The 26,744-nt window shown below is 39.7% G+C and overlaps 1 long non-coding RNA gene across 1 annotated transcript in view; it reads left to right on the top strand.

Annotated features, from left to right (window-relative positions):
- LOC135969791 (uncharacterized) overlaps nt 1-26,414 on the top strand; it is a 31,425-nt gene extending 5,011 nt beyond the window's left edge. Inside the window, exon 2 of the long non-coding RNA XR_010585193.2 lies at nt 24,467-26,414. This is a non-coding gene — a long non-coding RNA (uncharacterized lncRNA). The remainder of the gene's footprint in view (nt 1-24,466) is intronic.
- The last annotated feature ends 330 nt before the right edge of the window (nt 26,415-26,744 follow it).

Here is a 26,744-nt window from a genome sequence, read left to right as displayed (position 1 = left end):
TAGCTTTATAATAATAATTTTGAAATTATTTTATTTGTAACTATCCTAAGCATTACCTTTTATTGTTAGATTATTATCTAATGCCCACAAATGATAGATAGCATTTGAAAGTAATTGCTGGCAGGGCATCGTGGCTCATGCCTATAATCCCAGCACTTTGGGAGGCCATGGTTGATGCATCACATGAGGCCAGGAGTTCAAGACCAGCCTGGCCAACATGGCAAAACCCTGTCTCTACTAAAAATATGAAATAATTAGCTGGGCGTGGTGGTGCACATCTATAATCCAGCTACTCAGAAGGCTGAAGCATGAGAATCGCTTGAATTGAGGAGGTGGAGGTTGCAGTGAGCTGAGATCACACCATTGCATTCCAACCTGGGGGACAGAGTGAGACACTGTCTTAAAAAAAAAAAAAAAAAAATTGCGAGGCCACCCTTGGTAGCCTGTAATCCCAGCACTTTTAGGAGGCCGAGGCAGGAGGATTGCTTGAGGCCAGGAGCTAGAGACTAGGCTGGGCAACATGATGAAACCCCCGTCTCTAAAAATAATTTTTAAAAAAAATTAACCAGGTGTCTGGCACACACCTGTAGTCCCAGTTACTCAGGAGGCTTAGGTGGGAGGATCACCACTTGAGGCCAAGAGATCAAGATCAGCCTGGGTAACATAGCAAGACCCCCACCTCTAGGAAAATAAAATCCCAAGTTTTCAGTTATTCACCCACTTTAGGTTTCCACCTTCCTTAGAAAGTAAAGTAGTATAAATTATTTCTGAAATTTGTGAAAACGATGTACCACATAACCCTCTCAAACCAGGTTGCTTCTACTCCAGTGACTTCATTCCTAAGGGGCAAAGTAACTCGAATGATAGGTGAGCTCATGACATGGTTTAGCTCCATATCAAACTCTGGATTTGGGAAAATTGCTACTGATTTATTAAACACTTGAATTATTATATGCCAGGTCAGAATTTAGCAACTAAACTCTCAGGAATTTGTAAACCTCCTTTTTAACATAGAGAAGTGAGTCCAGGCTGGGCATGGTGGTGCCTGTAATCCCAGCTTCTCAGGAGGCTGAGGCATGAGAATTGCTTGAACCTGGGAGGTGGAGGTTGCAGTGAGCTGAGATCACACCACTCTACTCCAGCCTGGGCAACAGAGGGAGGCTGTGTCTCAAAAAAAAAAAAAAAAAAAAAAAGTGAATGTACTGTAAAGCCTATTTACACCTCTCCATCACACATAATTGCCTATACATTATGCCCAGTGCCTGGCCCCTATTGGATTTCTGACAAGTTTTAATGTTGTTAGGTTAAGAGAGAACCTGTTCCTCAAGTTTAGTCTTATCTCTAGTATTTAAATTTTTCATGAAGGAAGGCTGTGCTAAGGTGATAACCTCATTCCTGAAGAACACTTACTTTAAATAGGAAATGTTCAATTGGTTTTCCTCATTCTATGAAAAACTCGAAAAGGCAACAAAAATACTCACTATTCTCTGGTTCATTTGATAACAATATTGTGGTAGTCTAGGCATTTCTCCCGTGTCCCAAGCACAACTTATCTGACCACATCTATACAACAGACATTCTGTGGCGAACTCTCTTTGTTTTGTTCCATGCTCCCCTGTATGGCCAGTGAAAGGGCAAATGGAAGTAAAAAGGATAAGAGGACACATTAGATAGCTTTGATTGCTGCATTCTTCTAAAAAAGTTAAATGAGGCCGGGCGCGGTGGCTCAAGCCTGTAATCCCAGCACTTTGGGAGGCCAAGACAGGCGGATCACGAGATCAGGAGATTGAGACCATCCTGGCTAACATGGTGAAATTCCGTCTCTACTAAAAAAAATACAGAAAACTACCCGGGAGAAGTGGCGGGCTTCTGTAGTCCGAGCTACTCGGGAGGCTGAGGCAGGAGAATGGCGTAAACCCGGGAGGTGGAGCTTGCAGTGAGCTGAGATCCGGCCACTGCACTCCAGCCTGGGTGACACAGCGAGAGAGCGAGACTCTGTCTCCAAAAAAAAAAAAAAAAAAGTTAAATGAAAAAGATTTTACAAATGACATCAAAACTCAAGGGTTCGTCTAAAAGTATCTAAGGGTTAACTAGTTCCCTTTCTCCACAAACTCTGCCCATGTAGGTAAGTTTTATTTTTCAGAGGAATAAGAAACATGCAGTTATTTGTATTTATAATATTTTGTGAAAGTTCTGGGTTTTGTTTTTGTTTTTTTTGTTTTGAGACAGAGTCTCACTCTGTTTCCCACCTAGGCTGGAGTGCAGTGGCACAATCTCGGCTCACTGCAAGCTCCGCCTCCTGGGTTCACGCCATTCTTCTTTTTCAGCCTCCTGAGTAGCTGGGACTGCAGGCACCTGCCACCACGCCTGGCTAATTTTTTGTATTTTTAGTAGAGACAGGGTTTCACCATGTTAGCCAGAATGGTCTCGATCTCTTGACCTGGTGATCTGCCCGCCTTGGCCTCCCAAAGTGCTGGGATTACAAGCTCGAGCCACCGTGCCCAGCCGAAAGTTCTGTATTTTTATGAGCTTCGGGTGGTCTTATATAACCCATAGCATTTGATTACTAAGAATATATCCTCTTGGCCAGGCATGGTAGCTCACGCCTGTAATCCCAGCACTTTGGGAGACCAAGGTGGGCGGATCACGAGGTCAGGAGTTCGAGACCAGCCTGACTAACATGGTGAAACCCTGTCTCTACTAAAAATAGAAAAATTAGCCGGTCGTCGTGACGCACGTCTGTGATTCCAGCTACTCAAGAGGCTGAGGCAGGAGAATCACTTGAACCCAGGAGACAGAGGTCGCAGTGAGCCGAGAAGCGCCACTGCACTCTGGTCTGGGCAACAGGGCGAAGCTCCATCTCAAAAGAAAAGAATATATTCTCTTAAAACTCCTTTGCTTTTATGCTAATACCCTTTTCTAGTTGGTTTCTTCAGCTTCTTAAATGTTGAATTTCCCAGTGTTGTGTCCCCACCAATGTTAAGTTATCCATTTTACTAACTGCAATAATCAATTCCCATACCCTTACCTGTCAATGACTCTAGAATTTGTAATCTCTGAACTCAACTGAAATTACTAGATACATTACTTGTCCTATGAAGTGCCTCAAACTAAACAAATTTAAAAGTGTAATCCCAGCACTTTGGGAGGCTGAGGCGGGCAGATCACTTGAGATCAGGAGTTAGAGACCAGTGTGGCCAACATCGCAAAACCCCGTCTCTACTAAAAATACAAAAATGAGCCAGGCATGATGGCACGTGCCTGTAATCCCAGCTGTTTGGGAGGCTGAGGTGAGAGAATTGCTTGAACCTGGGAGGCAGAAGTTGCAGTGAGTCCAGATCATGCCACTGCATTCCAGCCGGGGCAACAGAGCAAGATTCTATCTCAAAACAAAGAAAACTTTTTTTAGATAATGGTTAAAACCATTTTCCAGCGTAATTCATAAAATCAAACATTTTTCCAAAAATATGTTTCCAGAAAAATGTTTTTAAAACACTGTTCATTCACCAGAGATTTGAGGGTAAAGTCAAAACACATTGTGACGTGCCAGGTCCTTCATCTGACCCCTGCTTTAACCTCCCAAAGTGTTAGGAACATCATGAACACTGCTTGAAACCAGAATAATCCAAGTTTGAATACCTGGTTTTCCACTCCAAGAAAGACTTTTAGGTAGTTTGCTTTCTGGGACTCAGTTTTATGTTCCATACAATTGGTAAAATATTAACTATATAGTGGTGTTAAGAATTAGATATAAAACCTTTCAGGAACAATTATTGACTTGTAAGCCCAATTTTTTTTGGTCCAGAAAATAACACATTCCCTTTTATTTGTTACATGTGTTCCTATCATGCTGTCATGTTCCTGTTCCTCGTTTCCATTAGCATATGAGATCTTGATAAACACGATGTTTTTCATCTTTGTGGCTAAAGTGCACAGTTCCTGGCATGTAATAGGCATGCAGTTTTGTTGCACAAATAAATAGATAATCTGCTTTGATGCCAAATGCCTGAAAATGTTGCCATAGTATGTGTTTATTACAATAGAAAGGCCGTTGAATATAAAATTTGATGCAAATGGTCTGGTTGATTCTATACCATCATAAGACTTCAGAGGGTTTTCCCACACTTTTCAAAAACATGTGTCTATTATGTTGCAAGCTAGAAGGACTAGTCCCTGCTGTATTCATTTATAATCTAGTTTGGGATCAAGCCACATCAGAATATAACCAAATACTGTAAGCATTCAGCCAGATATCCCAGTTCATGGGGTAGTGTGTTTCACAGAAGAAATACAATTTTTGGATTAGGAGGCAGATAGTTGTGGGTTTCATTGGGAAAGGGTGGGGCAGTAGAGTACAACATATTTGCAGTCAGCATGGTTTTGTGTGTAAAAGCATAAAACAGGAACAGAGATAATGTTTTAAGTAAACTAATTTCACTGGGCTTGTGTGACCTAGTACGTTGAGAGATGAGACTGGAAAGGGGGTGGATTGGACCACATAATTTTATTTTTAATTTGGACTCTTTTTTTTCTGTGAATCTTAAGCCACGACTTTCTCTATTTTGTTTCTTTTATATTTAAGGAAACAGTCTGAGAGAAATGACTGAGTCGCAGTGTAATAGGGGACAGAGCCAGGCCTGAACCTAAATATTGCTGTTCTACCTCTAAGTTGAAAATAGGACAGTCAGTAAAAGTCTGTTGTATACTGGGTTATAAGATCTCATTTCTAATCTAACTTAGATGGAATCAAGGTTAGAAAAAGTACTTGATTCTTACCACATTTTTTTCTTACTGGTTGTACATAGAAAGAGATTGGCCTGGCACAGTGGCTCACAACTGTAATCCCAGCACTTTGGGAGGCAGAGGTGGGTGGGTCCCTTGAGTCTAGATCAGCCTGGGCAACATCGTGAAACCCTGCCTCTACTAAAAATACAAAAATTAGCTTGATGTGGTGGCATGCTCCTGTAATCCCAGCACTTTAGGAGGCTGAGGCGAGCGGATCTCTTGAACCTGGGAGGCAGAGGTTGTAGTGAGTCGTGATCATGCCACTGCACTTCAACTTGGGCAAAAGGGCAAGACCCTGTCTCCAAAGAAAAGAAATGAAATTAAATTAGGAGCAAGCATGAGTTTTAAGTGTCAGACTTCCTTTCCCAGTACACTCACCTACTACAGGCTGCATGATCTTGATGGACTTACTTCACTGAACTATTTCCTTATCTGTAAATTGTTTAATTATCTACAAATGTGTAGCTTGCTACCTGACAGCATTAGATATTGGATAATTGATTGTTATTGCTATTAATAAACATGGACTTAGTTCTTGAAGTTTTAGTTTTATGCTGAGAATCCATGTAACACTGGCAATCTATGTCTATAGCAAAAGCCAGAACTTACCATAAATTTTGCTGTTGCATTAGGAAATACATCTTGATAACTGATACTTATATACTTAATATTATTATTCTGTTATTTCTTATTCTGGGCCCCAAAAACTTTTATTAAAATACTTCAAATTTTAGGTTAGCATTTTTGTTCATGTTCAGACGTCTTAAATTCGTATACTCATGCAAATTTTTTTTTTTGAGACAAAGTCTCTGTCACCCAGGCTGGAAAAAAATATCTTTATAGTTTTGTGCACATTTGGCAATCAGAAATAATACATTGTTGTACAATGTTTATGCTTTGCTATTTTTATATGATCAAGACATTACTGTTAAAAGTGAATACTCTCTGGCCATGTATATAACCATTGCTATTAAGAAAGTTGTGATTGTGACTTGGAAATAGTCATATGGAGACAGTTCTGATTTAATTCCCAGGTAACTTTCATATTGTCACCATTTTGCAGTGTGCATTTCAGAATAATTTTTCATACTAATTTATAGATGTGGAAACACATCCATTAGAAAGCTGAAGCTAATTTTATTCTCAGATAACAATCATTTAATTATAACATTGAATTTTAAGAGGAAAAATATAGTACGCTGTCTTGTCTTTTTTTGCTCTTTCTTTTCCATGTATGGGTAGTTCATGTTTTGCTTTAATAACATTTTTTGCCTGGGCAAATGTCCATATTATACATTCTGATCACTTTACCTCCATCACCCTTGAAATCAAAAAGCAAACATTTGATTTAGTTTCTTTTACGTTGCAAAATGTGTATCGACATCTCTCATCATTTTATCAGCTTTGTTCGTACTTAACATGGTAGTTCTACTTTACGAAAGAAGCCTGTCACTAAAATATAACACTCAAAATTAAAACATAAATTTTCATAAATTTCACAGTGCTTTTTTGCATTTGTTCTAGAAACAGTATCTCACTCTGTGGCCCAGGCTAGAGTTTTCAGTGGCAGGGCAGTCATAGCTCGTTGTAACATAGAACTCCTGGGTTCAAGCCATCCTCTACCCTCATCCTCTCCAGGAGCTAGGAAAGGTATGTGCCACCAAGCCTGGCTAATTTTTAAAAGAATTTTTGTAGAGATGGGGTCTTGCTGTGTTGCCCAGGCTGGCCTGAAGCAGTTCTCCTGCCTTGGCCTCCCAAAGTACTGAGATTACAGGCATGAGCCACCACATGAGGCTATCAGAGTGCATTTTTAAAAAAGATAAAAATGTCTAACTCCTGTTTGAGCATGTAAGGTGTCATCAGATATGATGCTGGGTATGTTAGCTTATTCCTTTCGTCTGAAGGTTGTTTTTATGCTATATTAATGAACCATCAAGGTTCTGAAATCAAACATTTTGAAAATACTTGACTTATGGCCATTTTATATCAAGTGTATATACTTTTATTGTTTGTGTGCTTAAAACTGGTTATTTTCATGAATGTACTTTCTATGGATCACTAAATGTCAGAACCAGCTAAGAATGAAAATGAGTACCATTTATACTTACTGTCAGCTGAACACTTGCATTGTTTTTACCTTTACGGTGTCTCTTACAGAAATTAGTTTTCAGGTTGTGGTTTCGTACATGGCAGAGCAGCTGCCTCCCTGTGATCTATTCAAAGTCAACCCTGGACCCAAGGGATTGTCTGCCCTTGGCGTCTCCATTGCCATCCGTCTCTCTTCCTTCCTCCCTCCCAACACCCCCGGGGGTGTCCTTCCCTGGTCCGCGAATGCCCACCCTCTCTGGGATTCCGGGGCAAGTGGCAGGTGTCTTGTGCGCCCGCAGCATGTTCAAAAGCGCAAGTCTCCATCCGAGGCCTTTCCAAGCTGGCGATGCTCAGGGACACGATGCCATGCTGGGGATGGCTGAGGTTGCAGGGGCGCCTCCACTCGGTGTCCCACCTTTCTAGTTCTAGTCTCCTCCCCCAACCCCACTAGTGGCTTGTTCCTGGTCTGGGACGGGGTTGTGAAGCGTGGCAAGTATGGCTGAGGCGTGGTTGTTTGAGGGCATGACCCTGCAGCCACTGTCCCAGGGGTCGGGGTGGCCGTGTGGACTGGGGGTGGCCAAAAGTGGTTCTGGGGTCCAGCCCTCTCCCACTCCGTGGCAGAGTGGGGCGGTCACCGCCGCCCCTGAGCCCTTTTAAAAAAGAAAGAAAAAAATTAGTTTTTAGTGATAGGAGAGACAATCTTTCTGTCAATGAGGAAGTTGAGATAAATTGAGATAACTCAGATATAGGTACTATATTTTCCTTGGTATTATCAAAATTTTTTGATCTTTTTTTCATCAGATTGGATTCATATGAATCAGTTCACTCAAGTGGTTACATTAAGTTATTTTTTGTTTTCAGTATTTTATCCTGTGTCTTGCTCTTATGGGTAATCCTTAACGTAGAGTAGTCACCTAAGTTTCAGTTCCCATTCTTCTCCATCCTCCTTTTTTCCATCCCTATACTCTCCAGACTTCCCTCTGGATCAACTATGCAATTTGTGTATGTTAATATAACAATATATACTCCTTCTGCAAATATTAATAGATGTATGTCAAAGTGTTCTGAATTTGTTATCTTTACCCCTGGGGGCAAGAATTAGTTTTATTTGTAACTGGCAAGTCAAACTTTGGTACTATAGGAAGCCCTCAAGCCTCTGTGACCAGAGGTTAGCATAGGGAAACTGAGACATTTTAAAACGTTTTTCATATTAAGCTATGAAGAAAACTGGCCTTCATTGCACTTTGGTAGTAGACCACTTCCTAATTCATACCTTCAGGTCCAAGTAGCCTTCTCTGAAATTAAAAACAAAACATACTGAAAAAGTTTGTAGGGTGAAGTTATATGCCATCAAAATGATCATGAGATACAGCTATTTTTGTGTATCTCTACCTTTTTTGACAACCAATCAAATTGAATTTTTTTTTTTTTTGTGGGGGGTGGCCAGTAAAATAGAAACTGTTGGCCAGGTGTAATGGCTTATGTCTGTAAATCCCAGCACTTTGGCGGGGGCCAAGACGGGTGGATCGCTTAGCTTAAGAGTTCAAAACCAGCCTGTGCAACATGGTGAGACCCTGTCTTTACAAAAATACAGAAACTAGCCAGGTGCAGTGGCGTAAGCCTGTAGTCCCAGCCACTCCAGAGGCTGAAGTGGAAGGATTTCTTAAGCGCCAGAGGTCAAGGCTGCAGTGAGTCATGTTCCTGCTATTACACTCCAGCCTGGGTAACAAAGCAAGACCCTTTCTCAAAAAATATATAAATAAATAACTAGAAACTATGAAATTATTTTCAAGGATAAGGACTAAATTCAGAGTAGTTTAATCAGAGGCCTACATCAAAACATAACATGTATTTTTAAATTAATCTCTTTAAATGCATGGTTAAGTTACCTGTATATGTGCTCAGTAAAATCGGTCATTTCTGGAAAAGAAATGGCTATTTGGTTTTCTATGCATAAAATTAAGGTAGAAGTCCTTTTTCTCCTAACAGCCTTGGTCATAGTGGATCCAAAAAAAAAAAAAAAAAAAAGTCACTTGGGCTATGTCTTACACTTGTTTCTAAAACAATGGAACAAGTCAGATGTTTGTTGAAAACATTTATATTTGCAAATAAAGTTTTTTCTTGCCTTACATTTTGATGAAATAAGTATAATTTGTGTGAAGATTAAAATACTCTAAAACATGAATTGATAAAGCAAAATGAAGGAGCCAGATTTCAAAATCAAGTTGTGGGGTGAGACATGAGGATGGGAAGAAGAGAATTAAGGATTCATATATGGAGTTTTAATTTAGTTCCTTAAAATTCATAGTGAAAAGAATAAGATTTTGGTGGGGGGGGCGCGGGAGGGGAACAGAGTCTCACTCTGTCTCCTAGGCTGGAGTACAGTGGTGCAATCTCGGCTCACAGCAACCTCAGCCTCCCGAGTAGCTGTAACTACAGGTGCCTGCCACCACACCTGGATAATTTTTTATTTTTAGTAGAGACAGGGTTTCACCATGTTGGCCAGGCTGGTCTGGAACTCCTGACCTCAGGTGATCTGCCTGCCTCGGCCTCCCAAAGTGCTGGGATTACAGGCGTGAACCATAGCACCTGGCCAAAATTTGGTACTTTATAACTCAATAATTGCAACCAGACCAGCTAACTTTTTTAAAACTTGGGGCTCTATAATGTTCAGATGAAGGTAAATGTAGGGTATAGACCCTCTTTAGATTGAGGGAGTAGGAGTTTTGACATCACAGGTCATTTGGAGTTAAAGGTATGAAATTTGAAAGTAGTTTGGTTATACATGCCCTTTGGAAACCAGCGTCTTTCTTTTTTGTTTTGTTGGGGTTTTTTTTGAGACAGAGTCTTGCTCTGTCGCCCAGGCTAGAGTGCTGTGGCGCAATCTCGGCTCACTGCAAGCTCTGGTTCCCAGGTTCACACCATTCTCCTGCCTCAGCCTCCCAAGAAGCTGGGACTACAGGCGCCTGCCACCATGCCCGGCTAATTTTTTATATTTTTTAGTAGAGATGGGGTTTCACCATGTTAGCCAGGATGGTCTCGATCTCCTGACCTTGTGATCCACCCGCCTTGGCCTCCCAAAGTGCTGGGATTACAGGCGTGAGCCACCGTGCCCGGCGTGCAAACCAGCCTCTTTCATTAGGGGAATTAGTTTTGGTGGAGGGATTCATTCAGATTGTTAGTATGTATCAAGGGAGTCTTTGTATACCAGAAGGTTTGAACTGGTTGGGAGAAATATTCTTATAAGAACAGGGTAATTATTAATCATAATAATCTTTGTCAAGGTGCCTAAGTAACTCCCTTATATAATAGCAGCCAGTGATTAGATAGATTCATACCAAGCAGGTTAGATTTATTCCTTCTGAATCAAAAAACCCTTTGCTTCATAATCTAGGTCTTGTGTCTCACAGAATCCTTTATAATATAGAATAAATGGTTGAGAGGAAAGACTCACATTGTGTATACCTGAAATTCAAATAGGATAACTTTCTCAAAGTTTTAGGAGAGACCAAATAATGTATGTCCATGTAGCTCTAAGATATGAGTCAACAGAGCAAAATAATTATGAAACTCTTGTGGGGTTTTTGGTAGAGTTTTTATAGAGATCCATTATATATGAGAAGCAAACTAAAAAGGGTTGCCAAGGGCTTTAGAGCCAATCAAATTCCTGGACTTGGAGGATTTGTTGAATGAATTGAGTGGAAACCAGTATAGTTGCCAGTTTTAAGTTCGCTCAATAGCAGCATTCAATTAGATACTGAGTTTTAAAATAGATTTTTTTTTTTTTTTTTGAGACAGAATCTCACTGTGTCACCCAGACTGGAGTGCAGTGGTGCGATCTCGGGTCACTGCAACCTCTGCCTCCGAGTGCAAGTAATTCTTGCCTCAGCCTCCCAAGTAGCTGGGATTATAGGCGCCCGCCACCACGCCCGGCTAATTTTTTATTTTTAGCAACAGCAGGGTTTCACCGTATTGGCCAGGCTGTTCTTTAACTCCTGACCTCAGGTGATCCACCTGCCACTGCCTCCCAAAGTGCTGGGATTACAGGTGTCAGCCCCCGTGCCCAGCCTAAAATGGATCTTTTAATACCAAATAAGGACATCATCTTATGATTTTAAAATTGTCTTTTTAAAACCTCGCCACATTGTTCTTATTCTCATTTTGCTATACAATAATGAAAAGTTATCCAACATTCATTTTGGAATATTATTTTGGAATCATTCATGTATCTCATCTGTCTGATTTTACCAACATGGAAAGCATAACTCAAAGACAGTCCTTTAATCAGTTTTTTAAATGAAACTACTTTTCTCAGCTGTAAAAAAAAAAATTTATAATAGTCATCAGCATTCTTTTAAATTGTGACAAGTTAGTCTTAGGAGGATACAAAAATGGGCCGGGCGCGGTGGCTCACACCTGTAATCCCAGCACTTTGGGAGGCCGAGGCGGGCGGATCATGAGGTCAGGAGTTCGAGACCATCCTGGCTAACACGGTGAAACCCCGTCTCTACTAAAAATACAAAAAATTAGCTGGGTGTGGTGGCGGGCGCCTGTAGTCCCAGCTACTTGGGAGGCTGAGGCAGGAGAATGGTGTGAACCTGGGAGGTGGAGCTTGCAGTGAGCCAAGATCGTGCCACTGCACTCCAGCCTGGGCGACAGAGCGAGACTCCATCTCAAAAACAAAAAAAAAGAAGGATACAAAAATGTATAAAAGGCTCGTGAATTTCTGACGAATTTAAATTAGGATATGTCCACAAACAGCAATTAAATTTGTTTCCAAAGAGTTATTTCAAAGCATCACGTATTACAAAAAAATGGTGAAAATATAGATATAGGTCACAATTTATAGAACTTCTGTATATTGTGTATGTTTCCATAGAAATAGGTAAAGAAAATAAAATAGAATGGTTTCTCTTTGGGTTATAGGCTTACAGATGGATTTTCTACAGCAGGCATATGTTACCAAAAAAATGGGAATGGGCTAATGCTTAGATACTAACTTAAAAATGGGATAAAAACTGAAAACAGTATGGTCTCAGATTATCAGAAGCCTAGGAATCATCTTCATTTCTTTAACACCCATGTTCCTTATGTCCCTAATGTCTGTTCTAACTATAGTTCTTGGCCTGTCTCCCCTCCTTGTCTTTACTCACACTGCCACTACTTTAATTCAGGCCTGGAAAAGTGTACTCAGTCACTCACTCTGAATATTTGCTAATACAAGAGTTTGTGTATAGAACTATGTAGTAACTCTTAGCTTACCCTCGCTTTTAATTTTTCTAATCCATCTGTTAACCCTTCAAAGTGATTTTGTGTATCTGATATTGCTTGAAAGCTTTTAATGGATCCCGTAATCTGCCTCTTGCCTTTTTTTCCAATCAGAAATACCCAGTTGCTGCTGCTTTTGCTTCCAGCCATATTATTACAGTTTGAGCATCCCTAATCTGAAAATCCAAAATCTGCAATGTTCCAAAATTCGAAACTGCCAACATGATGCCACAGGTGGAAAATTCCACACACAACCTTATGTGATAGGTCACAGTCAAAACTTAGTGTCATGCACAGATATTAAAAATATTGCATAAATTTACTTCAGGCTGCGTGCATAAGGTGAAGCATTTATGAAACATAAATGAATTTATGTTTAGACTTCCATCTCACTCCCAAAATACCTATCTCATATATGTGGAAATATTCCAAAATCCAGAGCACTTTTGGTCTCAAGCATTTCAGATAAGTGATATGCAACCTGAACTATTATCTCTTCATAAAATACCCCCATCTATTTTGTGAATGCAAGTGTTTGTGTAGCCTTCTCTGATCTTTTTCCAGTAGGTCTATTATTTTTTGTAATTCCATGTACCCTAGCTCTATTATAGTGCTTAACTGCAGTTTATTACCATTATTTATAGACTCTTTACCCACTAGAACAGCAGTCTCCAACCTTTTTGGCACCAGGAACCAGTTTGTGGAAGACAGTTTTTTCCACGGATGGGGTGTGGGGGTGGTGTTGATTTTGGGATAAAACTGTTCCATCTCAGGTCATCGGGCATTAGTTAGATTCATAAGGGGATTCTAAACTCCCCACTTAATGTAACACTCTACTTCTTTCTTTTCATTGATATAGATAATATATGTGCATATTTAGGGGTACACGCTCCTTATTCTACTACTGTAAAATAGTAGAATTTATTCCTGCTAACTTTACTTTTGTACCACTTAACCAACTTCTATACCTCCCTCCTTCCCCCACCTCACTTAATATAAGCATCTTTTATTTTTTATTTTTGAGACAAAGTGCCCATCTCAGGTCATCGAGCATTAGTTAGATTCATAAGGAGTTAGCTTCATAGATCCCTCACATGTGAAGGTTCACATTCCTATGAGAGTCTAATGCCACAGCTGATCTGGCAGGAGACAGAGCTTTGGGGGTGGGTAATGCTTGTTCACAGCTCACCTCCTGTTGTGTGGTGGGGTGGGGGAGGGTGTTGGGGACCCCAGTACTAGAATATTAGCCCCTGAAAAGCAGAATATCTAACTTGCATTGTCTCCCTCAGATAAAAGGATTCAGTTTATTGTTAAAGGGTAGTGCCTGCATTAGTACCTAGGACATAGTAAGTGCTTAAGTAACTTTTGAATTAATTGGGTTTGTTCTCTTTGGTATAAGTATAAACCTGCAAAATAGCTCCTAAACCTAGATTGTAAAGAGAAGAAAGGTTAGAGATGCATTTCTATAGTTAATGATGGTTAATGTCTAAGAACGTAGCCATCCTTAGTAAAGAAAAAATAATACCAGGAAAACAGTTGGGCATCTATTCCTCTTAGGTTTCGTCAGGCACAATTATCTTGAAAGACTGGCAATCCCACATGAAACATACCCTGGTACTCATGTGTCCGTTGCAACTGTAAAGGTGCTTTAACTTCAAGGGAACTTTAGAGGAGAGAACTTTCCCACAGTTCACTTTCCTTAACAGTTCAGTGGCCCTGTTTACAGGATGAAAGTTCAGGTAGATTCTCTGGCATCTCATTTCAAAAGAATAGATACTGTCCTGCAAATATGGATGCAGAGACATCAACACTTACCGACCTGCAGCAACATTCATAGGAACTAAACAGATTTGCAGCCCAAAATGGCACTGGTAAAAAATACATGTCAGTCTGCACAGAGATTCTGAATGATTTACAATAAACAATAGATGATGTTAATACCTGTTTTTAAAAAGTTGAGTCCATCAATCTGCTAACTAATCCCTTCCACAACGCAAGCAAGTTTGTATTCTTTGGAAAGATTTGGCACTAAGTTAAAAGTCACTTCTAAGTTTTGCAACAGTAAATAAGTTGATTTAATCTGTTACATAGATACCAACAGATTTCCAAAGTGGTAGTTGTAGGTACTACATAAAGTATGAGTTTCCCTACTATGGGCATATTAAAATGCTGCAAGTTGGTAGTTCCCAAGCCAGTTTGATCACCATAATCATTTTTGAAACTTACTAAAATACTCTTAGACTTCTTACCCACAGGTCCCGGAAACAAGATGTTAGATATCATCATTCGTAATTTTCTTACAGTGTAGCAATTTTTGAAGAACCATATGCTGCACTATTATAAAAATCTGCATTTTTGACAAACCCCTCATTCCCAGGTATTTAATTTGCAAATGCTGCATTGATAACACTTTGGTATATGGAACGAATTGCTTCTCTAAAATGGAAACTATGGAAAGCAATAGTGCAAAGACATTATATTTTCATTTCTTTTTAGGGGAGTGTTACTGTAATATTAGACATCCAACCTGAGAAGTTTGGAGGTACTATTGCCATGAGCCATTTCTTCTGTAATTCAAAAGTTATCTTTGAAGTGACTCTGATTACCTGGGAATGAGAAGGCCTCCTTTCTGGGATGCAGGCGTGCATTTAACATAGACTTCAGGACAAATTAAGTTGATGTTTGCTGCAGGTTGCTATGAAAATTTAAATTCCACTGAACTCGCCCTCAATCTTTAGCACTCCTAATGGGTGATATTTAGGATTGGCTCTGGGAACATGTGTTAATTTTTCTTAGTAAAACTTATTTAAAGCTTCAACACTAATACTTCTCTAATTTTGGTATCATGATTCATTCTCAGCTTTAAAAATAAAGTATCCTGGATCAGTTTCCTTTTGTGGTAACTGCAAGCATATACAGTTGACTCTTGACTACTCAGGGGTTGGTCTCTGACCCACCTCCCATGCAGTCAAATTCACATATAACTTTTCACTCCCCAAAAACCAGACCTAACTGCTAATAGCCTACTGTTGACTGTCAGCCTTACCAATAAACATAGTCAATTAACATATATTCTGTATGTTAAATGTATTATATACTGTCTTATTATAATAAAGTAACTAGATAAAATCAAATGGGCTGGGTATGGTGACTCGTGGCTAGTAATCCCTGTACTTTGGGAGGCCAAGGCGGGAGGATCATTTGAGCTCAGGAGTTCAAGACCACCCTGGGCAACAAAGTGAGACCCTGTCTCTACAAACCAGGCATGGTTGTGCATGCCTGTAGTCCTAGCTACTCAGGAGGCTGAGGCAGGAGGATTGCTTGAACCCAGGAGTTTAAGGCTGCAGTGAGCTATGATTGCACCACTGCACTCTAGCCTGGGTGACAGGTTGTGGTCCTGTTGAGTTTGAGACCAGCCTAGCTAATGTGGTGAAACCCCGTTTCTACTAAAAATACATAAAAATTAGCCAGGCATAATGGTTGGCGCCTGTAATCTCAGCTACTTGGGAGGCTGAGGCAGGAGAATTACTTGAACCTGGGAAGCAAAGGTTGCAATTATGAGGAAGAAAAAATATATTTACTGTTCATTAAGTAGGAGTGGATCATAAAGGTGTTCAATCTCGTTGAGTAGGCTGAGGAAGAGGAGAGGGGTCTTTCCTCAGGGGTGGCAGAGGCAGAAGAAAATTTGTGTGTAAGTGGACGTGCACATTTTAAACCCATATTGTTCAAGGGTCACCTCTATTTAAAATTTCACATTCAAATAAATTTGACCCTTATTAATTATAATATATAATATCCATAATTCTTAGAATAGTAAATGAATGTTAGATTGTAAAATCATTGGCCTAGAGGAGTTGCCTAAAGATTGAAATAAACCAGCTCCTTGGCTTCTTTATTTTTGTAAATGAAGGGCAGACACAAAGTAAATTTCCAAGTCACCTTGAAGTCAGGCACTTTGAAGCCTAGCTATGAGTAAACTCAGTTATACTGTCTAATACCTATTTTAGCTTTTCTGTTTATGGCATAAACTTTAAGGCCAGTCTTCTTTTAAGAAGTCAAAAGTAGAACCTTTCTAGCAGAAGTGTTTTTCAAACATTAAATCCTAAACAAGACAAAAAAGTGACCAAATTACAGAACTCTAGGAGTTTGTCTTAGCTACCTACCACTAAAAGAGGATTTTTCTTTTAAAGAAAATTGGAATATTCTGATGAACTAAACTTTTTTTGTCAAACAGGTAAAGTCTTGTTAGCCCGGAAACTATCTCTTCTTAGGAGTGTTTAAGATTTGTTGAGAGGGAGAAGGCTTTATTTCTCACTTTACTTCTTTCTTTTTATTGATATAGATAATACTTGTGCATATTTTAGGGGCACATGTGATATTTTCATAATTGTGTAACATGTGTAATGGTCAAATCAGGGTAGTTGGAATAGCTGTCACCTCAAACATTTATCTTTGTGTTGGGAACATTACAAATCTTCTGGCTATTTTGAAATATACAATATGAATTATTAACTATAATTTTCCTACTGTACTGTAAAATAGTAGAACTTACTCCTTCTGACTTTACTTTTGTACCACTTAACCAACTTCTATACATCCCTCCTTCCCCCACCCCACCTAATATAAGCATCTTTTTTTTATTATTATTTTTGAGACAAAGTCTTGCTCTGTCACCCAGGCTGGAATGCACTGGCAAGATCTTGGCTCACTGCAGTCTTTGCCTCCCGATTTCAAGCATTTCTCCTGCCTCAGCTTCCCAAGTAGCTGGGATTACAGGCTTGTGTCACCACACCCGGCTAACTTTGTATTTTTAGTAGAGATAGGGTTTCAGTATGTTGGCTAAGCTGATCTTGAACTCCTGACCTCAGGTGATCTGCCCACCTCGGCTTCTCAAAGTGCTGGGATTACAGGTGTGAGCCACCACGCCCAGCCATAAGCATCTTTTCAAAAGGTGGAGGGGGCTATCAACTGTTATTTTAAGCATAGTAAGAGTTCATCCTACTGCTTTTACAATGAATTACTGCAAGATGTTTAGACATTGTGATCTTTTTATTATGGTTACTGTTTTCTCTAAAGGTCAAACCAATAACTTTAGATCCTGAAGTACAACTCAAGAGTAGAAGCATCACTTAATTTAATACTACTAACTTAAAAGAATAGCAGATCTTGCTCAGTGTGGTGGCTCAGGCTTGTAATCCCAGCACTTTGGAATGCTGAGACAGGTGGAGCACCTGAGGTCAGGAGACCAGTGTGGCCAACATGGTAAAACCCTGTCTCTACTAAAAGTATAAGAATTAGCCGGGTGTGGTGGCACACACCTGTAATCGCAGCTACTCAGGAGGCTGAGGCACGAAAATTGCTTTAATACGGTGGGCAGAGGTTGCAGTGGGCCGAGATTATGCCACTGCACTCCACCCTGGGTGACACAGTAAGACTCTGTCTCAAAAAAAGAAAAAAGAATAGTTGTGTATCTTCAGATACTTAGATGTCATGAGCTGGGACTTTAATGGGCTATTTTTTAAATTTGACATTAAAAATTCAGTCCTAATGCCAGTAAATAATTTTCGTTTAATTCCACATGTGTTTGGTGTATTCATCAAGCACCTTCTGAATGTTATTAGACTTTCTATATAGTTAACCTTGGATATTATATGCTGGTTTGGTAGATGTTTTTGTTTTGTTTTGATTTGGTTTGGTTTTTTTTTACACACGTCTTTTAGCTTGGTTGATGTGCCCTCAGCCTGAAAGATGACAACATGCTTATTTACTAGACAACCAGATTACTTGACACCCTATGTTTGAGGTCCCGGGTTTAGATTGGTTATTAAATAAGCATTCATTAGGTTTTCAATTATTTATAAAAGCTAAATATAAAGAGCCACAAACTATTTCAACAAGTTTATACAGCCAAAGCATATAGATAAATGTATGAAACAATATAGTAAATACATGAGACCAAAAATTCTAGTCTTTCATCACTCTGGAAATAAACAGATGTTTTGTGTGTGATTGTTTCTGAGACTGCAGACAGGTATTTTTTATTATTAACTCCTACCGTGTTCAGTACATTACTCAGAAGATTAGCCAGGAACAGAAAATGTGCAATTTAATTTCCCTTAGGTTCAAGGTATAAGCTAAACAGAGTCTTTCCCTGCACAAGTTGTCAAATTGGCTGTTTCACTGGATAGTAGATGGGGACAGTGGGAATCTTGTTTGTTCATTGATGGGCGGGCGTCATTATTTAGATAATGGGGCATTTGGCTACCTTGAAAGTCATGTTTACTCCCTGTGTTACCCTCACTTCATTGAATTTCTTTACTTTGACTTTTGGAGCTCTGGGCAGAAATCACATACTAGTTTGGAGGACTTTATTGTTTTATTCAAGTTAAAGTATAGGGTTTCCCCAGATTGAAAACCAGAATAGCCCATGACCATTCCCTGTGGGATTCTGTAACTATTAAGGCAAAAGAAAATGCAGTTGCACTTATGAGTATATGGATAAAATAACGTGAAGTGAAAAGGGGAGAGATTTTTTTTAAAGATGTCTATATTTTAACTCCTCCTGACTAGTAAATTCAAGGATACCAGGACAAATGAGGTATAGACTTTAAACCTTCCAACATTCCATTGTGTTAATCATTATTCCTCATCAAAGAGGCAGTAAGGGATAATTTAGAGTGACTACAGTTACAAATAATGTGCTATGTAAGCACCCAAGAGCAGAGATAAGGGTGGAATTAAGGGTGTTAAAGAAAATACGGCCTCCCTTCTTTGTTTGCCATTCGATTGTTTTTGCTGTCCCTGGAGACTCATATCTCTCTATTCCTAGGACCAAAGTTTACACAAGTGCCAAATACATGAACAAGAACACCCCATTAAAATTCCTGTGAAACATTATACATCTTAAGAAAGCAGATGTGTCTATGGGCTGTCACAAATACCAGTCTTGCTACGTTAAGCAAGTAATTAGTGGAGACATACTATTTAGGATTCGCCTAAAACCCTCCAAGATAGAGGTCCCCAATCCCGGCCCCTGACCAGCCACACCAGCAGGCGGTGAGCAGTAGGCCAGTGAACATCATACCTGAGCTCAGCCTCCTGTCAGATCAGTGGCCACATTAGATTATCATAGGTGTGAGAACCCAATTGTGAACTGCACATGTGTGGGATCTAGGTTGTGCTCTCCTTGTGAGAATCTAACGCCTGATAATCTGAGGTGGAAGAGTCTCATACCGAAACCATCCCCTGCCCTGTCCGTTGAAAAATTGTCTTCCACAAAATGGGTCCCTGGTGCCAAAAAGGTTGGGAACCACTGCTCTAAGGTGTCCAGTGTTGCCTAACCCCTCTCCCTACTATGCACCCATTAGTTTGCTGATTGATTTCTGTTTAAATAGTCACAGTATATTGGGGCCGTTTATTGCATCTTCGGTCAGCTCTTTTCCTCTGGGTCCCTAGAACTGAAGACAATATCCTAAGTTGATTCTGTCTCACAAAACATGAGTAAAATGAGGAATTGGTTAGGTAGGTGGCAAACAGCAAAGATTATTTGGACTTGTAGCTTGCTCCTTAAGTAGACTTTAACCAAGTAAGCTATTTGAGAAACAACCTTAATTTTTTTCAAGTGTTATTTTTAATTCTACAGGAATATTTTCATAAAGTCATAATGTCCATTGCGTTAGCAACTAGAATTACAATGGCAGGTTTTAGGAGATACTTGAAACGTGAGATGTTACATTTAAAACTATAAAATTACGGACGTAAGTATATGATTGTACCCATGTGGCAGTAAACTTAAAACTTCTAGTTTTTCAGGTTTTTTTGTTGTTTGACTTTAAAGAGTTTAAAAGGGGAAAAGGAGAGGAATATGTGAGGGAGACTGGCTTGCAAAGTCTAAAGTATTTATGTGGCCCTATATAGAAAAAGGTTGTGTATTCTGGACAAGAGCAATTAAAGGAAATAGTTTGGACTTAAGACTTCTAAAAATAAATAGTGCTCAAATTGCACTTGGAAGCCAGAGACCTTGCTAGTCATCAAAGGTTCAGTTCAGTCAGTACTTAGAAAAGAGGGAAGCCAGCTTAGCTAAGAGTCAGAATACAAATATTCAGAAACGATTAATAGGCAAATAATTATATATACCATGTCCCAGCCAGTAGATGGAATAATATGCCACCATTAAATTTATATTAACATGTAAAAATGTTTGGAGTTTAGGGCTCTTACCCATATCTTAGTGACATAGAAAGAAAAGATAAATCACACGCAACCAGAAAATAGACATGTTGACTTTATTTTAGTACATAATCTGGTAGGATTTTTACATAATCTCACGTACTGGTGCTAGGTAGTTGGTTGTGCCAACTAGAAGTGTCACATAGTTAATATCCTTAAAGAGAAATGGAAGCTAATCAGGTAAGTAAACTGTGAGCTGAGGCCTACGTCAGGCTTGCTATTCAAAGAGAGTAAAGTAATTGGATAAATGTTAATGCCTCCTTGTTGGGAAAACAGTCTTCAAAAATGGCACCAAGTTACAGTTCTAATGCAATGGAGTCACTAATTACTATGAATACTTTTTTTACTTGGCGGATTACTAATAAAGGCAACTGGATACAATAAATGTAAAGATTTTCTTTTAAAACGACAGACTCTTCAGTGAGGCATAAACATTTTATAGAACAATTATCAAAGCTATATTGGACTTAAATATTGGTCATGAATGTATGCACACCCCATAGGTAGCTGCCCTCCTTGGGCAGCTTTTGACTCCTATGCCAAAATTTAAAATAAAGCGTGTTTAATCACATTCCCCAAAAGGAGAACTTCATGAGGCACTAATGAGTAATGTTTATTTTATGAATGATTTTACAGAAGAAATTACAGAGGACGTTTAAATTGCAAAAGTACTCCTCCCTTTTTTTCCCCCCAACAAAATCCTTTGCAGTTATCACCTAAGCTTTTTGGTTGTGTGATTTAAGAGAAAAAAAAAAAGACCTACCTTAACAATTTAAGTAGGCAGTATTGTTTCTCCTCAGCTTTTGTTTCTCACTGTCAGCTGCCTAGTCTTTGTAATTCTTCTTATGCAGAACAACTTAGCATTTGACGCCACTATCACAAAAAAAAAAGAAGAAAAGAAAACAAATATAGCAGTTGAGGGCAGTATACAAGCTTAGCAAGTATATTCTGATACTTGCTTAGGAAGTAGGAAATGTGATCAGATTCTGTTCTTTACCATATGACACTGATTTGCAAGGTCTCACTGGGTACAGGACTACTGGTAAAAAGAACCCTGTAACTTCGTGTCACAGAGGGACACAGCCATATATATAAAACAGCATCTGCCTTAAATCTTTGGGGAACATCTTACTATATTTAACCGGCTAATTTTACTAGGTATTCAGGAAAGTGTGACTACAGTTCAGGGTCTTTGTTTTTTCTTTTAAGACAAGGTCTCGTTTTGTTGCTCAGGCTGGAGTACAGTGGCATGATAAAGGCTCATTGCAGCCTCAACATCCCTGGGCTCCAGCGATTCTTCCACCTTGGCTACCCAAAACTGGGATTATGGGTGTGAGCCACCACACCTGGCCTCTTATATCTTGATTAGGGTCCTGTCTGGGCCTGCAGAGGTTCAATTTGCTTAATCCCAGCACTTTTCCCTCAACATGGAGGTCCTTAGTCAACATTAACCAAGGTAATAAAGAGTTGAAATTCAAGTTTTAATCATAAGTAGGTGGAGGAGCATTTAAACTGGTTTAATAAACTTGAAATACGAATACGTTAAATATTCAAATAACAAAGCACTTGTGAAACAGGTTTTTCTATGGAAAGACAATTTTCCATCCAGCACATTTCATTTGGCTGGATTCCTTTTTTTTTTTTTTTTTTTTTTGTAATAAATAGAACTTTGGAAATTCCAAATCAAATTTGCACTTTTGCATAAAAGGTTCACTTGGTGACTCTCATGCCTCCATAAGTATCTTCCATCTGATTCTACACAACCTATTGCCTTCAGTGTATCCTGGGACCAGCCAAAGAGATGATTCCAACCAGTGGAATCATCATTAAACCAGTGGTTCTTAAAATATGGACATTGAGTCAATCTGCATCAGAATTACTGTAGATTCTGGACAATGTACCAAGTCAACATCAAATCAGTCCTACATTTTGAAAAGGTAACTGTAATGAAAAGATGTTTTGAGATGCTGAAATTGCAGTGAAGACAATGTTCCCACCTTTTTTAAATGGTGTAATGTTAGCCTCATTTATGTATGGAGCAGATTAGTATTTTAATTTTTAAAAGCCTTTTAGGAATGCAGATGTTAACATGAACAGTGATAAAGGGGGGCATATTTGAGCAATGATTTTTAAAGAGCTTTGAATTTACAGTGCAATCCTAGCAAGAGAGGGAGAAAAGAACATCTATTTTGAGCTGCAGACATAATTGCACCACAGCCGAGATTTCATAGTCCCCGTCCTCTCTATTCCTGTTGAATTACATGATTAAAGGTAACTATATATATATATATATATGAAGATGTTTAATTGTTGGAGGTAGGAGAATTTGGGGGGGGGGGGGCGCTGAGAATTCACCTGGCCAATGAGTTAAAAATGAGAAAAGGATTAGCAATTATCAAAATTTCTAAGTAGTTAAGTATCTGCATGGTGGGTTCAGTATAAACAAACATGGTACTCTCAAATGACTGTTGATGGGCTTATTACATTAGCATCCTGTGAACCCTAGTCATAGCTGGAAAGGAGTCTTTAGAGAAATGGAAAAACCAGGTTCTTTGTGCAGAAGGAATATATCTTTTAAACACCCCCAAAGTATAGATTAAGACGTGATTGATGAAAAGTCTCCATTTTCTGATGATGATTTTATGAAACCAAAGTATAACTAAGAACCAACCATCTGAGCGCCAGTAGAGAGTGGAAAATAGGGAAAGGCAACATCTCAGTATGATTTCTGGAGTGAGCAGTCGTTCTTACTGGCTAGGACCATAAGCTTCATTTGTTAAAAGTTCCCAGAAATTAAGCCTGAATGAGCTTAGAGCTTAATAAGAGTTACTTCCAGAGATGCTTCTTTCTTCCCTCAAATATACAGATTAACTATTTTTGTGCCGTGGGCCTTTTGACAGCCCCAAAAAGCCCGTGGATCCCATCTCAATGTTTTACATGTGTATTACATAATGCTCACACATTCTAAATTTTATCTACGGACTCCTAGTTAGAAATCCCTTGTAAGGGGTGTTAGAGTTCTGAGAGAAGGCTGGTAAGTAATGAGGCTGGTAACATTTCAGCACCCTGTTCAGGACGGGAATATGTTGTGTTTCAGTTATTCTAGTTTCCAGCTCAATTGGTGTTGGAGAAACTAGCTCACTTATAAGTGACTCGGATGAAAACCCACGGGGAGGCATGTTTCTTTAGTAAGAAACCCTGAGAGCCCCCTTTGAAGTCAATCTGACTAATTAAGAGAAAGAGGTTATATGTATCTCAGTTTTACCTTCTGTGGATGTGATATATTATTGGCATCTCGTTCTGCACAGTCCAAATAAGGTAGACAAGATAATGATTGGTATATAACCATGGATACCGAAGATCCACTGCAAGGCCTGCCGATCACTTTACACAGAAGGAGCCCCTTCCCTGAGGTTTGCTTGCTCGGGGTGTGGTGGTACTTTGCCCTAGTAAACTACCAAGCAAGTCCGAACGTAAGCTCCTCCTCTGGAAGAGCGAGTTGTGGGCGGCTGCGCTGCGGGGGCAAACTCGCCGCATGCCCGCTGGCCAGAGCGAGTCGGGGCCTGGCGTTAGGGCATCCAGACTGGCGGGCATGGTACAGGGCGTATCCCTAGCCGCCTTCTGCGTCATATGGGGCGCCGCCCTCCAGCCTAGGAGAGACGGCGGCTAGGAGGGACAGAGGGGCCTTATCTGCCCGGGTCTTAATAACTCTGGGCGGGGTCGGAAAGCGGGTTACAGAAGAGCGCCCAGTAAACTGCAGGGGTGCGACTCGTCTCCAGGGACCGGAAACCCCCAGGGCCGCGCTAACCGGCAACAAACCATAATCCGATCCTGTCTTCGGGATCAGAAGAGAGGACAGCTGGCCCGCGCGCAAGCTCAGTCCCTCCTCCGCAGCCTACAGGAGGAGCCTCAGAAACGCACTTCCGCCGCGCGGGCCTACCTCCACGCAGGGCGCTTTCTAGGCCAGCTCACTTCCGCCCAGCGCTTTCTGCGGCTAGGGGAGTCGGGGCTTTCCTTTTCTCCTATTCTTGCCCTTGCTCTTGACTGCCCGTTTCCGTTTAACCCTTTTCTCCTCTCTTGGCCTCCAAAAAAGCAGTCGGCTGCCACTCTCGACTTTTTTGCCTGGGACACCGTCAGCTCACACTCCAAGCCCAGCGCAGCGGCCATCTTCGGTAAATCCTGACAGCAGCCCGCATGTCCATTGTCCTGTGTGCCCAGAGGGAAGAACCACTCATTTTTCGTGATCAAGCTAGGGGAGGCAATAATGGCCCTGCTGTAGGACTGGCTTTTATTTGAATTCCAACTTTTCTGCCACCTTACCCAGCTGTATCCAGATTTTAAAAGTTAATCTATCCGAGCTGCTTTATTAGGTTGATGAGATGATGCATGCAAAGCGCTTAGAACAGTACTAGGCATTAAGTATCCGACATAAAGGTTAAGTAAAAGTAAGGAAAAGCTATGGAGATGTATTGAGTATGTCTTTGCCCAATGACATATTAGTCGTGTTAAATATGGAAAGTGCCTTTGATTCTCTGTGCCCGTGGGAGAAGGCATGGGAATGGCCTTTTCCCACCTGTAATCAGAGAGCAGCTGTTTGAGAACTCCTCAATATGTTTGCCATCTCTCAAGCAGCCTTTCGGGCTGCTAATTCCTAAGAAGTTTTCGCTTTTATTCAAATTGGCTCATTCCTTTTTGCAAGGTTTTGTACTGAATGAGTATTCTCTTAAGGATGGTGGACAAGCAAAGGTTTGGTAGCATCACAATTTTAATTTCACAGGGAAAATGGATATGAAACATCTTCCCAAGTACATCTTAGGCTGCCACTTGACAGCAAGCCATAATGCTCCCCAACTCTTGGGCCCTACACCCCTTCTCCCCCACCCCCGTTTTAATTCGTCATTGCTCATGGACAGCTGGTTTGGGGACCGATGACCGTGGTAGTTATCTGTGCTGGTGATAATTTATAAGGCAATGATAACGAATTAAGCATACAAAAGATTATTATCTTCCACAGGGAAAAAACTGCAAACTTGTGACACCATTTATGATCCGCTTAGTCTTGAGATACTGAGTGATAGAACTTTCTCCTTCCAGGCTGAATTGTGAACTTGGGTTTGGTTTCTTTCTGCAATCCCTACAGGGCCATAAATTCTTGGCCCTTCAGACTGTTTCTCGTTGGCCCGTAACAGACTCAGTGATACCATCAGTAACCACAATTCACAGTGGAGTCAAATTATCTTATTCCCACACCAGTTGGAGAACTGGAGATTCCTTAGAACTTTAACTGTCATGTTTCCAAAGTTGACATGGAAAATTTTACATGAAGCTTAAAAATACAACTAATCTGTGGTGATAGAGATGAGAAGAGTTAAGCTCTAAAATTAGAAGAGCAGTTCGTTTTGAGGCAGCATTGATTGGGAGGGAGCATGGAGTATATAACTATACATTTCTATATAATGTAAAAATTTATAGGTTTAAGATTTATGCATTTTATGTAAATTATACTACAATAAAATGAAAATGAAAGACAGATCATATATAGTTCAATCAAATATTGTGTACAAAGTAATTTCTGTTAAACATATTTTTATGTGTATATGTACCTTTTACATGTATATGTTAAGGATATGCATTAAAATGGTAATAACTTCCTCTGCCTATTGGGATAATGGAGAGTTTTGTTACTTTTTGTCTTTTTTTTTTAAAAAAAAACATGTTCTGCAATGATAATGTATTGCTTTTGTAATTATGAAAAACAAAAGTTATTTTGTAAATCTTTGTTATTGATAAGAGATGGGTATTCTATTAACTACTCAATTCTCACGTAGGAAAACAAAATACATAATGTGTATTTGATAAATCGAGAAACAGAAGCATTACTTAGAAATCTGAGTTACCTCTAAAATAATGACTGGCATTTGAAGTTGAGGATGGGTCTTGAGTTCCTTTGATTTTAAGCTCTTGAATATGAGGGTTGGGTGAGTTCCTTTTTCTCTTTCAAAATATATGTATGTTTAACTTTGCTAAATAAAAGTTAAAAGATACAGTGTATCTCAGTGCAATTTTTTAAAATTTATTTTCATCCAGGCTACCCTTTCCCTTTGTCATTCAGCAGGCAGAACAAGGAAAAATTAAACTTCTAACTGAAAGGTACTTTGAATAGCAATATGAAGTTACAGACAAAATATAAATATTGCTCAATATAAAATGAGGTGTTTTTTTAATTGAGGGGACAGAAATACAGCTCAGTTATCATAAATTGCATCATATTCTTTGGGAGGGCCTTTTTGGCTTGCATCCATTACCAATTATATATCTTTTACCACTGTGGGAACTGTAGTATCAAAACAGTTAAAGCTTGTGTATTTAGCGCC

This window comes from Macaca fascicularis, chromosome 3, assembly GCF_037993035.2.
Source record: "Macaca fascicularis isolate 582-1 chromosome 3, T2T-MFA8v1.1".
Lineage (NCBI taxonomy): Eukaryota > Metazoa > Chordata > Mammalia > Primates > Cercopithecidae > Macaca > Macaca fascicularis.
Note: the sequence above shows the minus strand (reverse complement) of the source record. Positions and strands in the feature narration are given on the sequence as shown.